This window comes from Symphodus melops (genome assembly GCF_947650265.1).
Source record: "Symphodus melops genome assembly, chromosome: 15".
Taxonomy (NCBI): domain Eukaryota; kingdom Metazoa; phylum Chordata; class Actinopteri; order Labriformes; family Labridae; genus Symphodus; species Symphodus melops.
Window position 1 is genome coordinate 17461 of NC_136705.1, and position 17540 is coordinate 35000.

A 17540-nucleotide genomic window follows, 5' to 3' on the forward strand; every position below is an offset into this window, starting at 1 on the left:
ATCCCCACGGCCTCAATGAGAAGTAGGGCATGGTCTCTCTGGGGAGCTGTGATGGCCAGCGCACTGGATCGGGTCCCCTATCCCTAACCCTAACCCCTAACCCTAACCCTTCCCCTATCCCTAACCCTAACCCTAACCCTTCCCCTATCCCTAACCCTAACCCTAACCCTTCCCCTAACCCTAACCCTAACCCGATCCCAAACCCCAACCCTAACACGCCCGTGCCTCCAGCTCTCACGTACGAGACCTGCCTGACCCTCAAATTTCCACCTAATCTAAATAACAATAAATAATAAAACAATACTTACCATACCTGGAAAATAAACATTATTAACATAAATATACACCCTATTAACAATACTTACCTTTACCTGAAAAATAAATGTTAATTTACACCCTAAACAACAAAATACTCACGTCCATCTATAAAAACTACATAAACTCATCAAATACAAACACCAAAATTTGAAAAAAGCACATCAAAACAAACAACACATAGTCAAAAATTATTTACAACTACAATTTTAATAAAATATAATAAATATAACCACAAAAAACAATTATTAAAAATCCTGCTCTCCCATTGGCTGATATTCAAATTCAAATTCGAAGGATGCAGAGCAGGGCTCTCTGACTGTGTGTCTGCGAGGGAGGGGCCTGAGCAGAGGTGCTGGGGGGAGATACACACGTCTCTCCTCACTCTCTCTTCGCCCTTTGAACAGAGCAGACGTCTCACTAGGAGCAGACACACACACACGTCAGTTAGAGAATATAGGAGAAATAGCTTTTATTTTGTTTTGTTTTAAACAGGCTGCCTGAAGAAGACCCAGATTCGGGTCGAAACGTTGCAACAAGCCTGTTATTTAGTTTATCTTTTTCACAACTCTTTTATTTTACAACCCAAATTGTGGTTTTATTTTATTTTCATTTTATTTTCAAAAAAAACAAAAAAAGACCAAAAAAAACAAAAATATATAGATTTAACCTAACACTTACCTGTTAAAACATGAGGGGATATAGTGAGGACGCTGGCTGGACCGAGGTTCGCTACCGCCGTGGCCGGCTTGACCACCGCGGAGAGGTGCGAGCCTGGGCTTACAGCCGCAGCAGACGTCACTCTCCCCCGTACGGCCGCTCACGCTCTGGCCCGGGACAGAGGCCCTCCTACGCCTCTGTTACCCGTGGCAGGCGTGGCGAAGGCTTTCGCCAAACCTTTGACCAAGGCTACAAGCCACAATTTTTGGAAACCCGGGCTCCTTACGGACCTAGAACAAACAACACAAATAAACACAAGCAGTTCACGAGAACACAGTACAACAACAAGTACGTGAACAGCAACAGAAATGCATACAACAACAGAAACACGTACAACAACAGAAATACATACAACAACAGAAACACATACAACAACAGGAACACGTACGACAACAGGAACACATACAGCAACAGGAACACGTACAACAACAGGAACACGTACAACAACACGAATAGGAACAATCAACAACAGCGTGGCGAGGAGGAACGGTCGGACGACCCCGACTTTATTGGGAAGGTGCGTGTGATACACACCATCATCAAAACTGTCCACCACCTGAAAAACGTGTCGGCGGACGAACCTCCCTCTGCCATCGCCAAAATGGGACAGTCGCTGGCTGACAACATCAAGCCAGCGGCCCCCACTCCTCACACGCAGGCACTGATAGAGGGGAACGCTAAGAATTGGGCCTTCACCACGGTCCTGATTCTTAGAGACCACTATCAGGGGGTCATGGAGCAGGAGGTGGGGAAACTCACCCACATGTCTGCACACCACTGGCGGAGGCCCTTTGAGGTGGCTTCATCCTGGGCCCGCAGAAACCTGGGTCGCCGCCTGGAGGAGGACACATTAAAGCAGACAGAGGCTCTGTTAGTGGCTGGGGTCCCACAGACCACAGACACACACACACCCACACTCACACAAGCACCCACACACACACCCACACTACCAACCACACACACACCCACACTCACACAAGCAACCACACACACACCCACACTTCCAACCACACACACACAGACACCCACACTCACAGCTCCAGTCACACAAACACCCTCACCTGCACCAACGGCGACTCAAACAGAGTGCGTGCCCCCCACCCTCATCATCCCCCCCGTCCCCCTCACCGTGACCCCTCCTCGGGACAACGTCATGGTCGTGAGGGCGGACATTGTCCCTCAGCGCCCGACTATGGTGACCTCCGTGGCCACCATGACGGAGCCTGCCCGGGGAGACTGGTCCCCGGTGATGGGAGAGGACACCCCCCTCCCCCCTGCTCCTCAGGAGACCTCACCTAAGGCCCAGAGGGCCACACGCACTCCAGCCAGGGTCGACAGACCACCAAACCCCTGTGTGTTCGAGGGCTTGGACGAAGACATCAGTCCGAGTCCTGCCCTCGTGCCACCTTCGGGCAGACTGAGGTCAGCTGTCCAAAAGAAGCTGAGTTTGGGGCCAAAAGCAGCGGCTCCTGAACAAACAGCACCACCTAAAAAAACACAAACACAAACACACACAGACAGCACTCCACAGACACCGACATGTAGACCAAGCAGACACATAAACACAAGAAACAAAATGAAGGACTGGAACCTCAGTGTGACGAAAAAGTGGCTTATCATGGGAGACTCGAACGTCGCCAGGATCCCACCCTGCGACATCGAGGGGCTGCAGATCGACAGCTTCCCAGGGGCCACCTTCAGACACGCTGAGGCCATCCTCTCCAGGACCATCGTCTCCGCCACGGTGGAGAAGGTGATCCTGTCCTTCGGCCTAAACAATAGAGGCCAAAACATTCAGCAGACAACAATTAAACAGATGCAGGCAGCAGTGAGGGCTGCCACCAACAAATTTCCTCAGGCGGAGATTTGGGTGCCCTTAATTAATTATTCTGGAGCCCTGCCTGTCTCGGAGATGGATGCCCTCCTCCGCCTGAATGAGTACATCCAGAAAAATCAGAGACACATCCCCAAACTCCCCAACAGCTCCTTTAAAACAGTGGAGGACAAAATCCACTGGACGAAGGACACTGCTGGTCTCATGCTGCAGCATTGGGGCCAGCACTTAAACTAGAAATCCCCAGAAGCCTGCACGCACAGGAGGGGACTAAAAATGTTTTAGTTCTGGCCACAAAATTCGAACCCACAACCCCACAATTGACCCTGCTTAACAGGGGCCTAAATTTTATTCCCACTAAGGGCAGCAACAAAAATCTCATAGAACAGAGCAGATTTGACTTACAGCAATACCACAGACAATTAAAATTGGCCTCACACTTCCAAAATAAACAACAAACAGAGCCCCCTAAATTTACCCCATCCTCCACATGGACTCCCCCTGCTGGCACACTACCGCCAGAGCTCACTGCCCTCATCACAGCTGATGTCAGTCATTTTGATCAGCACTTCAGGCTCAGCCATAATGAGCCAAACCTCAGCCCTGAGGAGGTGGCTGCACTAGAGGAGCTGAAAAACAATAAAAATATTGTTATCAAGCCAGCTGATAAGGGCAGTGTAGTGGTTATTATGGACAGGGAACAGTATCTGTGGGAGGGGTATAGACAGCTTAACGATCCAAAATATTATTCTAAATTAGTGAAACCAATTTTTCCGGACACAATTAAATTAATACAAAAAATTATAGAAAACCTGTACATTAAAAAATTTATAAATTTCAAACAAAAGACTTACCTTATGGGCACACCTGAACCCAGGCCCAGGCTGTTCTATATGCTTCCCAAAATACACAAGGATCCTGCGAAATGGAGTAGGCCGCACGAAATCCCTCCAGGCAGGCCTATTGTGTCGGACTGCAGCAGTGACACATACAACACGGCTGAATACATCGACTTCTTTTTGAACCCCCTGTCCACCAAACACGACAGCTATATAAAGGACACTTACCATTTCGTGGAAATTATTAGGAGCCTTCAAATCCCGCAAAACGCCATGTTATTTACCATTGATATTGACAGCCTGTATACTAATATCGACACACAGGAGGGCATACAGGCTGTCAAAAATATATTTTATAAATTCAAAGACAAAAAGAGACCAGACAAAGAACTAATTCAACTATTAGAGATTAATTTGACCAGAAACGATTTTGTTTTCAATTCGGACTATTTCCTCCAAATTAAAGGCACAGCCATGGGAAAGAAATTTGCCCCGGCTTACGCCAACATTTTCATGGCTGAGTGGGAGACATCAGCCCTGGCCTCCTGCCAAAAGAAACCCCTCCATTACCTCAGATATCTGGACGATATCTGGGGTGTCTGGCCCCACTCAGAGGAGGATTTCCAAGTTTTTTTACAGACCCTGAACACCCACAACCAGTCCATCACCCTCAAATCCACCACCAGCTACACCTCGGTCGACTTCCTGGACACCACCACCTACAAGGGAGCGGGGTTCAGTGAAACAGGCAGGCTGGATGTGAGGGTATTTTTTAAGGAGACAGACACTCACGCTCTGCTCTTTAGAACCAGCCACCATCCCAAGCACACCTTTGCTGGGCTGGTGAAATCTCAGCTCCTGAGGTTTCATAGGATTTGTAGTGACAAAGGGGATTTTAAGCAGGCCACAAAAACGCTGTTCTCAGCTCTGGCCACTAGAGGGTACCCTCGCTCCTTTTTAAGGAAAAGTCTCAAGACTTTTCTGGAGAAAAGGCCAACACAGACCTCTCCAATCCTCCCCTTTGTCACTACATTTTCCCCGTCAACTGTGAAGCTTGTGAGGGTCATTAGGGGTCATTTCACCTCCTTTATGGCAGACACACAGGGGCTGCAGGAGAGGAGGATCATTGCAGCCTTTAGAAAAAATAGGAATCTCCAATCCTATCTAGTGAAGGCTAAACTGCCGTCTCTGTTGACCTCTGCACCCAGAGGTCACAGACAATTTTTCAAGCACCAGACATGGCTGCAAAACAAACACACAAAAACAATTTTTCACTGTCAGCTGCGGGGAAGCCCTCTCACCAGGAATTGTGTTTACCTGGTTACCTGTGCCACCTGTGGGGCAAAGTATGTTGGGGAGACAGGAAACACAATCCTGGTGAGGTTCACTCAGCACAGACATAATATTTTAAGGAAGAAGGAGACTCAGAGGCTGGTGGTGGGACACTACGTCCTCCACGGATGGGACGCGGTCCGTGTCTCTGTCCTGGAGGCCAACCCCAGATGGAGCGTGGCTCAGAGGCGGAGGTCCGAACGCCTCTGGATTATGAGGCTGGGCACGCGACATCCCCACGGCCTCAATGAGAAGTAGGGCATGGTCTCTCTGGGGAGCTGTGATGGCCAGCGCACTGGATCGGGTCCCCTATCCCTAACCCTAACCCCTAACCCTAACCCTTCCCCTATCCCTAACCCTAACCCTAACCCTTCCCCTATCCCTAACCCTAACCCTAACCCTTCCCCTAACCCTAACCCTAACCCGATCCCAAACCCCAACCCTAACCCTAACCCTAACCCTAACCCTAACCCTAACCCTAACCCTAACCCTACTAACCCTAACCCTAACCCTAACCCTAACCCTAACCCTAACCCTAACCCTTCCCCTAACCCTAACCTCTAACCCCTAACCCTAACCCGATCCCAAACCCCAACCCTAACCCTAACCCTAACCCTAACCCTAACCCTAACCCCTAACCCTAACCCTAACCCTAACCCTAACCCTAACCCCTAACCCTAACCCTAACCCTAACCCTAACCCTAACCCTAACCCTAACCCTCAATGAGAGGTAGGGCATGGTCTCTCTGGGGAGCTGTGATGGCCAGCGCACTGGATCGGGTCCCCTATCCCCTTCCCCTATCCCTAACCCTAACCCTTCCCCTATCCCTAACCCTAACCCTAACCCTTCCCCTATCCCTAACCCTAACCCTAACCCTTCCCCTATCCCTAACCCTAACCCTTCCCCTAACCCTAACCCTAACCCTTCCCCTATCCCTAACCCTAACCCTTCCCCTATCCCTAACCCTAACCCTAACCCTTAACCCCTAACCCTAACCCTAACCCTAACCCGATCCCAAACCCCAACCCTAACACGCCCGTGCCTCCAGCTCTCACGTACGAGACGTGCCTGACCCTCAAATTTCCACCTAATGTAAATAATAATATAACAAAAGTAACAAAACATAATACTTACCGTACCTGAAAAGGAAACATTAATAAAAATATACACCATTATCTATACTTACCTTACCTGAAAAAGAAATATTAATATACACCTTAAAGACCTAATACTTACCTCCTATCTACAAAAACTAAATAAACTCATCGAATACAAACACCAAAATTTGAAAAAACACACCAAAACAAACAACACATAGTCAAAAATTAATTTAAATTGCAATTTTAATAAAATATAATAAATATAACCCCCAAAAAAACAATTATTAAGAATCCTGCTCTCTCATTGGCTGAAATTCAAAATTCGAATCCGAAAGATGCAGAAGCAGGATCTCTGACTGTGTGTCTGCGAGGGAGGGGCCTGAGCAGAGGTACTGAGGGGAGATACACACGTCTCTCCTCACTCTCTCTTCGCCCTTCGACCAGAGCAGACGTCTCACTAGGAGCAGACACACACACACGTCAGTTAGAGAATATAGGAGAAATAGCTTTTATTTTGTTTTGTTTTAAACAGGCTGCCTGAAGAAGACCCAGATTAGGGTCGAAACGTTGCAACAAGCCTGTTATTTAGTTTATCTTTTTCACAACTCTTTTATTTTACAACCCAAATTGTGGTTTTATTTTATTTTCATTTTATTTTCAAAAAAAATCAAAAAAAACAAAAAAGACCAAAAAAAACAAAAATATATAGATTTAACCTAACACTTACCTGTTAAAACATGAGGGGATACAGTGAGGACGCTGGCTGGACCGAGGTTCGCTACCGCCGTGGCCGGCTTGACCACCGCGGAGAGGTGCGAGCCTGGGCTTACAGCCGCAGCAGACGTCACTCTCCCCCGTACGGCCGCTCACGCTCTGGCCCGGGACAGGGGCCCTCCTACGCCTCTGTTACCCGTGGCAGGCGTGGCGAAGGCTTTCGCCAAACCTTTAACCAAGGCTACAAGCCACAATTTTTGGAAAACCGGGCTCCTTACGGACCTAGAACAAACAACACAAATAAACACAAGCAGTTCACGAAGACACAGTACAACAACAAGTACGTGAACAGCAACAGAAACACATACAACAACAGGAACACATACAACAACAGAAACACGTACGACAACAGAAACACATACAACAACAGAAACACATACAACAACAGGAACACATACAACAACAGAAACACGTACAACAACACGAATAGGGACAAACAACAACAGCGTGGCGAGGAGGAACGGTCGGACGACCCCGACTTTGTGGAGAAGGTGCGTGTGATACACACCATCATTAAATCTGTCCACCACCTGAAAAACGTGTCGGCGGACGAACCTCCCTCTGCCATCGCCAAAATGGGACAGTCGCTGGCTGATAACATCAAGCCAGCGGCCCCCACTCCTCACACGCAGGCACTGATAGAGGGGAACGCGAAGAATTGGGCCTTCACCACGGTCCTGATTCTTAGAGACCACTATCAGGGGGTCATGGAGCAGGAGGTGGGGAAACTCACCCACATGTCTGCACACCACTGGCGGAGGCCCTTTGAGGTGGCTTCATCCTGGGCCCGCAGAAACCTGGGTCGCCGCCTGGAGGAGGACACATTAAAGCAGACAGAGGCTCTGTTAGTGGCTGGGGTCCCACAGACCACGGACACACACACACCCACACTCACACAAGCACCCACACACACACCCACACTACCAACCACACACACACCCACACTTCCAACCACACACACACCCACACTTCCAACCACACACACACCCACACTCACAGCTCCAGTCACACAAACACCCTCACCTGCACCAACAGCGACTCAAACAGAGTGCGTGCCCCCCACCCTCATCATCCCCCCCGTCCCCCTCACCGTGACCCCTCCTCGGGACAACGTCATGGTCGTGAGGGCGGACATTGTCCCTCAGCGCCCGACTATGGTGACCTCCGTGGCCACCATGACGGAGCCTGCCCGGGGAGACTGGTCCCCGGTGATGGGAGAGGACATCCCCCTCCCCCCTGCTCCTCAGGAGACCTCACCTAAGGCCCAGAGGACCACACGCACTCCGGCCAGGGTCGACAGACCACCAAACCCCTGTGTGTTCGAGGGCTTGGACGAGGACATCAGTCCGAGTCCTGCCCTCGTGCCACCTTCGGGCAGACTGAGGTCAGCTGTCCAAAAGAAGCTCAGTCTGGGGCCAAAAACAGCGGCTCCTGAAAAAATAGCACCCCCCAAAACAACAGAGACACAAACACACACAGACAGCACTCCACAGACACCAACATGCAGACCAAGCAGACACATAAACACAAGAAACAAAATGAAGGACTGGAACCTCAGTGTGACGAAAAAGTGGCTTATCATGGGAGACTCGAACGTCGCCAGAATCCCACCCTGCGACATCGAGGGGCTGCAGATCGACAGCTTCCCAGGGGCCACCTTCAGACACGCTGAGGCCATCCTCTCCAGGACCATCGTCTCCGCCACGGTGGAGAAGGTGATCCTGTCCTTCGGCCTGAACAACAGAGGCCAAAACATACAACAGACAACAATTAAACAAATGCAGGCAGCAGTGAGGGCTGCCACCAACAAATTTCCTCAGGCGGAGATTTGGGTACCTTTAATTAATTATTCTGGGGCCCTGCCTGTCTCAGAGATGGATGCCCTCCTCCGCCTGAACGAGTACATCCAGAAAAATCAAAAGTACATCCCCAAACTCCCCAACAGCTCCTTTAAGACAGTGGAGGACAAAATCCACTGGACGAAGGACACTGCTGGTCTCATGCTGCAGCATTGGGGCCAGCACCTAAACTAGAAATCCCCAGAAGCCTGCACGCACAGGAGGGGACTAAAAATGTTTTAGTTCTGGCCAAAAAATTCACACCCACAACCCCACAATTGACCCTGCTTAACAGGGGACTAAATTTCATTCCCACAAAGGGCAGCAACAAAAATCTCATAGAACAGAGCAGATTTGACTTACAGCAATACCACAGACAATTAAAATTGGCCTCACACTTCCAAAATAAACAACAAACAGAGCCCCCTAAATTTACCCCATCCTCCACATGGACTCCCCCTGCTGGCACACTACCGCCAGAGCTCACTGCCCTTATCACGGCTGATGTCACTCATTTCGACCAGCACTTCAGGCTCAGCCATAATGAGCCAAACCTCAGCCCTGAGGAGGTGGCTGCACTAGAAGAGCTGAAAAACAATAAAAATATTGTTATCAAGCCAGCTGATAAGGGCAGTGTGGTGGTCATCATGGACAGGGAACAGTATCTGTGGGAGGGGTATAGACAGCTTAACGATCCAAAATATTATTCCAAATTAGACAAACCAATATTTCCAGATACAATTAAATTAATAGAAAAAATTATCGACAATCTGTACATTAAAAAATTCATAAATTTTAAACAAAAGACTTACCTTAGGGGCACACCTGAACCCAGGCCCAGGCTGTTCTATATGCTCCCTAAAATTCACAAGGATCCTGCGAAATGGAGTAGGCCGCACGAAATCCCTCCAGGCAGGCCTATTGTGTCGGACTGCAGCAGTGACACCTACAACACGGCAGAATACATTGATTTTTTCTTGAACCCCCTGTCCATCAAACACGACAGTTACATTAAAGACACATACCATTTCGTGGAACTTATCAGGAGCCTTCAAATCCCGCACAACGCCATGTTATTTACTATTGACATTGACAGCCTGTATACTAATATTGACACACAGGAGGGCATACAGGCTGTCAAAAACACGTTTTACAAATTTAAGGACAAAAAGAGACCAGATAAGGAAATAATTCAATTGTTAGAAATTAATTTGACCCGGAATGATTTTGTTTTTAATTCGGACTATTTCCTCCAAATCAAAGGCACAGCCATGGGGAAGAAATTTGCCCCGGCTTACGCCAACATTTTCATGGCTGAGTGGGAGACGTCAGCCCTGGCCTCCTGCCAAAAGAAGCCCCTCCATTACCTCAGGTATCTGGACGATATCTGGGGTGTCTGGTCCCACTCAGAGGAGGACTTCAAAATATTCTTGCACACTCTGAACACTCATAACAGGTCGATCACACTCAAATCCACCACCAGCTACACCTCTGTGGACTTCCTGGACACCACCACCTACAAGGGAGCGGGGTTCAGTGAAACAGGCAGGCTGGATGTGAGGGTATTTTTTAAGGAGACAGACACTCACGCTCTGCTCTTTAGAACCAGCCACCATCCCAAGCACACCTTTGCTGGGCTGGTGAAATCTCAGCTCCTGAGGTTTCATAGGATTTGTAGTGACAAAGGGGATTTTAAGCAGGCCACAAAAACGCTGTTCTCAGCTCTGGCCACTAGAGGGTACCCTCGCTCCTTTTTAAGGAAAAGTCTCAAGACTTTTCTGGAGAAAAGGCCTGAACAGACCTCTCCAATCCTCCCCTTTGTCACTACATTTTCACCATCGACCGTGAAGCTTGTGAGGGTAGTTAGGAGTCATTTCACCTCCTTTATGGCAGACACACAGGTGCTGCAGGAGAGGAGGATCATCGCAGCCTATCGAAAAAATAGGAATCTCCAATCCTATTTAGTGAAGGCTAAACTGCCATCTCTGTTGACCTCTGCACCCAGAGGTCACAGACAATTTTTCAAGCACCAGACATGGCTGCAAAATACAAAGACAAACACAATTTTTCGCTGCCAGCTGCGGGGAAGCCCTCTCACCAGGAATTGTGTTTACCTGATTACCTGTGCTACCTGTGGGGCAAAGTATGTTGGGGAGACAGGAAACACAATCCTGGTGAGGTTCACTCAGCATCGGCACAACATTTTGAGAAAGAAGGAGACTCAGAGGCTGGTGGTGGGACACTATGTCCTCCACGGATGGGACGCGGTCCGTGTCTCTGTCCTTGAGGCCGACCCCAGATGGAGCGTGGCTCAGAGGCGGAGGTCCGAACGCCTCTGGATCATGAGGCTGGGCACGCGACATCCCCACGGCCTCAATGAGAGGTAGGGCATGATCTCTCTGGGGAGCTGTGATGGCCAGCGCACTGGATCGGGTCCCCTATCCCTAACCCTAACCCCTAACCCTAACCTTAACCCTTCCCCTATCCCTAACCCTAACCCTTCCCCTATCCCTAACCCTAACCCTTCCCCTAACCCTAACCCTAACCCTTCCCCTATCCCTAACCCTAACCCTAACCCCTCCCCTATCCCTAACCCTAACCCTTCCCCTATCCCTAACCCTAACCCTTCCCCTATCCCTAACCCTAACCCTAACCCCTAACCCTAACCCTAACCCTAACCCCTAACCCTAACCCTAACCCGATCCCAAACCCCAACCCTAACCCTAACCCTAACCCTAACCCAACCCTAACCCTAACCCTAACCCTAACCCTAACCCTAACCCCTAACCCTAACCCTAACCCTAACCCTAACCCTAACCCTAAACCCTAACCCTAACCCTAACCCTAACCCTAACCCTAACCCTAACCCTTATCCTCCTTTAACTTAATCAACAAAGATCCTATTATTTTATGAACTGCATTAAGATGTTTTAACCAGTGTAAATAAAGATGTATATATGTTTCTACAATTTTACTAACCCATGTATTTTTATGAGTGTGGTTTTAATGTGAATTTAAGCACTTATTTTATTTATGCACTTTTTTACATTTATTAACTAACCTTTTATCAATTTTAACACTTATTCTTTTATTTTGTAGATACATTTATACTTAACTTTCGCCAGGCCTTTTAATTCAGTTCAGGGCACTTATAAATAGGATCTTTATTTTATCTGTTTTAAATTATTTATTTTATTTATTTAGCTTTTAATTTTCTCCTTCTTAAATTCTAGGACAATGAAAGTCATTCAGCTCCTTGGTGTTTTTATCGGAGGCCCTGGGACGGGGTAGGTTTTAGCCAGCTACAGAGCTCCGCCGACCTCTCCTGCGCGGTGGTCCGGTTACCCTTTTTAATTAAAACCAAATTTTAGAGTGTCTTAAGAGGGTCTTAATGAAAACCTTTTGGTTTTTAAGGAGGGTTTTAATGGCAAAGTTTTAATTACTTATTAAAACCGTTGGTCCCCCCGAGAGCCCGTGCCCCCCGTAGCGTCCTCCAGAGGACGCTGCGCTTTTACCCTGACCTAACCCTAACCCTAACCCCTAACCCCTAACCCCTAACCCTAACCCTAACCCTAACCCCTAACCCTAACCCTAACCCTAACCCTAACCCTAACCCTAACCCTAACCCTCCCCCCTCCTCCCCCCCTCCTCCCTCTACTACCTTACCTTCCCCCTGCCCTAAACCTAACCGTCGGGGTTCCCCTCTCCCTAACCCTAACCCTCCCCCCTCCTCCCCCCCTCCTCCCTCTACCACCTTACCTCCCCCCTGCCCTAAACCTAACCTTCATCAACCCCCCTCCCCTGCTCCTCTCACCACCTCCCCTCACTCCCCCCCTTCCACCTCCACACAACCTCTCTCCACAGACCTCTGTACGCTGGGGGGGTCGGCGGCGGCATCGGGACGCGGCGGAGTGGCACAGCCCCCGTTGCCGAAACGCAACCCCGGACGGCGGGTGAAGGTTGAAATCCACCCAATCCCCCAGGGCACACTCGACCGTCCGGGGCATGCACGGGCTGGGTCCTCTGCCTGCCCCCCTGTCGCCCCCTCCTCCCCTCCCCCCTCACCTTCCCCACACCCAGTCAGCACCCTCCCAGTACAATCACCACCTTACAGCAACATAGTTTTACCCTGCAGTAACACCATTTCATCCTCTCCACCTACAGATACATACCACAGCCAGCAGGGGGAGCCAGAGCTGCTTGCCACAGAGCCCTGTGAGCCAGACACCAGCATAGAGGTGGATAACAATTCCATGATGATGAAGGGAGCAACGACAGCAAAGCTGAAAACAACCCCAACATCTGAGTTATCCACCTCTCACTCCACCAGGGCCTCTGTGGCGGCACATGGCTCCCCGAGTCGCCCGGAACCACACACACACCCACGCACACACAGAAAAATACAGGACTGGCACTTGGAGGTCCGGAAGAGGACACTCATCATAGGTGACTCCAACCTCTCCCGGATCCCTTCATTCACAGACCCACACATCCAAGTAGACAGTTACCCCGGAGCAAACTTTCATCACATAGCCACCATCCTGAAAAAACTCACCCCATGTCACAACACCACACAGGTCATCTTATCAGCCGGACTCAACAACTGTCTTTCAGAACACGACCCCACCACATTCACCAAACAGTTACAGACAATGTGGAGGACCAGCCAGACCACCTTCCCCAACGCCACCATCTACATCCCTGTAATAAACTTCTCACCCAGACTGGACTCACACAAACGGACACTCCTCACCAAACTCAACAACACCATCACTGCCAAATATAACTTCATTCCAGACATCAACTCACAACTCTTCCGGACTGGCACAGACAATATACACTGGACCTCTGACACGGCCGGGATGTTGTTCAGGTACTGGAAGGAACAGTTAAACTTATAACTGGGGATAACTGTCATACCACACCTCCCCATCAGTCCAACATCACCAACCTCTGTGCCGTTTTCTCCCTCACAGCTGCACAGCTGGAGTTACTAGAAAAAGGACTCACCTTTATTCCCACACCCAACCCACCCACCCGGCCGGAGCTCAGGGGGGACCTGCACACCTTCCACAGGAGGCTGAAACTCCTGGATCACTTCCAGGGGGGGCAGAGGCGGGACCCCGTGCTGTTCACTGGGCCGTCCCACTGGTCACCAAACACGGACACACTCTCACCTGCTATTTCACAACTCATCCATAAAAACAACCAAGCACTCACACATTGGCGCCCCCTGCCACATAGAACGCACAACATTAGTCAGGAACACAAACGCATCATCAGAACATTGGGTAATCACAAACACATAGTCATTAAGCCAGCAGATAAGGGGGGCCAAATAGTTATTCAGGATAGGGACAATTACATTTTAGAAGCACATAGACAGTTAAATAACAACACATATTACCAACTACTGACACACCCACTACAATTAGAGACACAGACACTAGTTAGAAAGATTACAGAAACACTCTACAGACAAAAATTCATCAATTTCAAACAGAAACAATATCTGGACGGTCCCAGTGAGCCCAGGCCCCGCCTCTTCTACCTGCTCCCCAAGATCCACAAGCCTCCTGACACCTGGACGGTCCCCTCGGTGGTTCCGGTCGGCCGCCCCATTGTCAGCGACTGCAACTCCGAAACATACACCATCACAGAATACATCGACCACTTCATCAATCCACTTTCCAAACTGCACCCCAGCTACATCAAGGACACCTACCATTTTGTTAATAAAATAAAACACCTTCAGGTACCCGGTCACACCTTCCTGTTTTCCATAGACATAGATTCCCTTTACACTAACATAGAAACTCCACTTGGTTTAGCTGCAATAAAACATCTCTTCAACAAACACCCAGACCCATCCAGACCCGACAGCCACCTCCTACAACTCCTGCACATCACCCTCACCCGCAACGACTTCACTTTTAATAATCAGCACTACCTCCAGCTGTGCGGTTGTGCGATGGGCCGGAAATATGCGCCAGCCTACGCAGACATTTATCTGGCCCACTGGGAGGAAACGGCCTTCGCCACACTCACCACCAAACCCCTCCTGTATTTCCGGTACCTGGACGACATCTTCGGCCTCTGGGACGGCACACATCAGGATTTCACCACCTTCCTGGACACCCTCAACACACACCACCCCAAAATAACACTGAAACACAACATTTCCACATCTGCAATAGAATTTTTGGACACCTGTGTCTTCTTCCGTGCCTCTAGTGACCAGTCCAAAACACTGGCCACCAAAGTACATTTCAAAGACACGGACCGCCACGCACTCCTCCACAAGTCCAGTTATCACCCCAGGCACACGTACAGAGGTCTGATAAAATCCCAGCTGATACGCTTCCGCAGAATCTGCACCTTCCCGGAGCATGTGGAGGAGGCCACCAGCACCCTCTTTAGTGCGCTGAGGCCCAGGGGTTACTCGAGACGCTTCCTCAGAACCATCAAGGCGGAGGTTGGCCGGACCTTTCAGGATAGATATAACAATCCCAGCGCCCGGCCGCCCGGTCCTACTCTCGTCCCCTTAGTAACCACTTATTCAGAGAACTTAAAGAGGTTATTTTCAACTCTCAGGTCTAATTTTGAGGGGGCGAGGGAGGGCTGTGACGTGCTGGGCGACTGCCGGCTGATCTCCGCCCATCGCAGGAACAAAAACTTGAAAGACTTTCTGGTTCATACAGATTTTAATAAAAATAACCAAGACAGGGAAGCGTCTCGAGGCTCGGACATTGGTTTTATCCGTCTCCCCCACATTTTTAACCCCTATGCCAGAGTCGGTATCAACCCGTGGCAGGCCTTAAAACCCACAACAACTAATGCAGTATATGCTATACGATGCAAGGCCTGCCACAGACTCTATGTGGGGGAGACCAGAAACGACATCACCGCGCGCATTAGACAGCATTTTTATCATATTAATAGCGGGAATGGCACCACTGTCTTGTATGCACATTTTAAACTCCACGGCCAACACAATGTGCAGAGCATGGGCCTGGAGAGCAACAGGGACTGGACCACTGTCCAGAGACGAGCGGCGGAAAGGAAATGGATCCACCTCTTAAAAACAATAGAACCTACCGGTCTTAATGAGAAATATTAGGGTGGATCCATTTCCTTCTTTTTTAATATAGCTTTTAGTGGGTTTTAGAAAATACTGACCCCCTGACCTCCCGGGGCCTCTCTTACAGGTTTTAACAGGCCGACCCTCTGCGGGCCGGGCTACCCTCCTTCTTTTAATCTTTAGCTTTTATTTTTCAAATATTGATTTTATAGCCCACTCCTCCTCTATGGGATCTTAATTTATTTATGTTTTACCTTAAATTGTCTTATGCATGTTTTAAACCCCCCCCCCCCCCCCCTTTTTTAATTATGTCTATTCATTGAATTTTAAAATGTATCCAGCACTTATTGCATGTATGTTTGTTTTAGCACTTTTAGATCCCTATGAGGAGACTCTGGACCTTTTAAAATCTTATTTTAGCCGACTTTTGAATTCTAAATTAGATTATTTATCTTTTAACTTAATTTATGAGGTAGAACCTGCCTGCGGAGGGCGCGCCTCGAAACACTTTTTAACAAATAACAAAAACCTTTTTTAAAGACACCTTGCCCTGTTTTATGACATTTTATTGGACCTCTCCTTGTCTTATACTTGTTTACTTTCTTATCCTCTTTTAACTTAATCAACAAAGATCCTATTATTTTATGAACTGCATTAAGATGTTTTAACCAGTGTAAATAAAGATGTATATATGTTTCTACAATTTTACTAACCCATGTATTTTTATGAGTGTGGTTTTAATGTGAATTTAAGCACTTATTTTATTTATGCACTTTTTTACATTTATTAACTAACCTTTTATCAATTTTAACACTTATTCTTTTATTTTGTAGATACATTTATACTTAACTTTCGCCAGGCCTTTTAATTCAGTTCAGGGCACTTATAAATAGGATCTTTATTTTATCTGTTTTAAATTATTTATTTTATTTATTTAGCTTTTAATTTTCTCTTTCTTAATTTCTAGGACAATGAAAGTCATTCAGCTCCTTGGTGTTTTTATCAGAGGCCCTGGGACGGGGTAGGTTTTAGCCAGCTACAGAGCTCCGCCGACCTCTCCTGCGCGGTGGTCCGGTTACCCTTTTTAATTAAAACCAAATTTTAGAGTGTCTTAAGAGGGTCTTAATGAAAACCTTTTGGTTTTTAAGGAGGGTTTTAATGGCAAAGTTTTAATTACTTATTAAAACCGTTGGTCCCCCCGAGAGCCCGTGCCCCCCGTAGCGTCCTCCAGAGGACGCTGCGCTTTTACCCTGACCTAACCCTAACCCTAACCCTAACCCTAACCCTAACCCTACCCTAACCCTAACCCTAACCCTAACCCTAACCCTAACCCTAAACCCTAACCCTAACCCTAACCCTAACCCTAACCCTAACCCTCCCTAAAATTCACAAGGATCCTGCGAAATGGAGTAGGCCGCACGAAATCCCTCCAGGCAGGCCTATTGTGTCGGACTGCAGCAGTGACACATACAACACGGCGGAGTATATTGACTTCTTCCTGAACCCCCTGTCGATCAAACATGACAGCTACATTAAGGACACATATCATTTCGTGGACATTATTAGGAGCCTTCAAATCCCGCAAAACGCCATGCTATTTACTATTGACATTGACAGCCTGTATACTAACATTGACACACAGGAGGGCATACAGGCTGTCAAAAACACGTTTTACAAATTTAAGGACAAAAAGAGACCAGATAAGG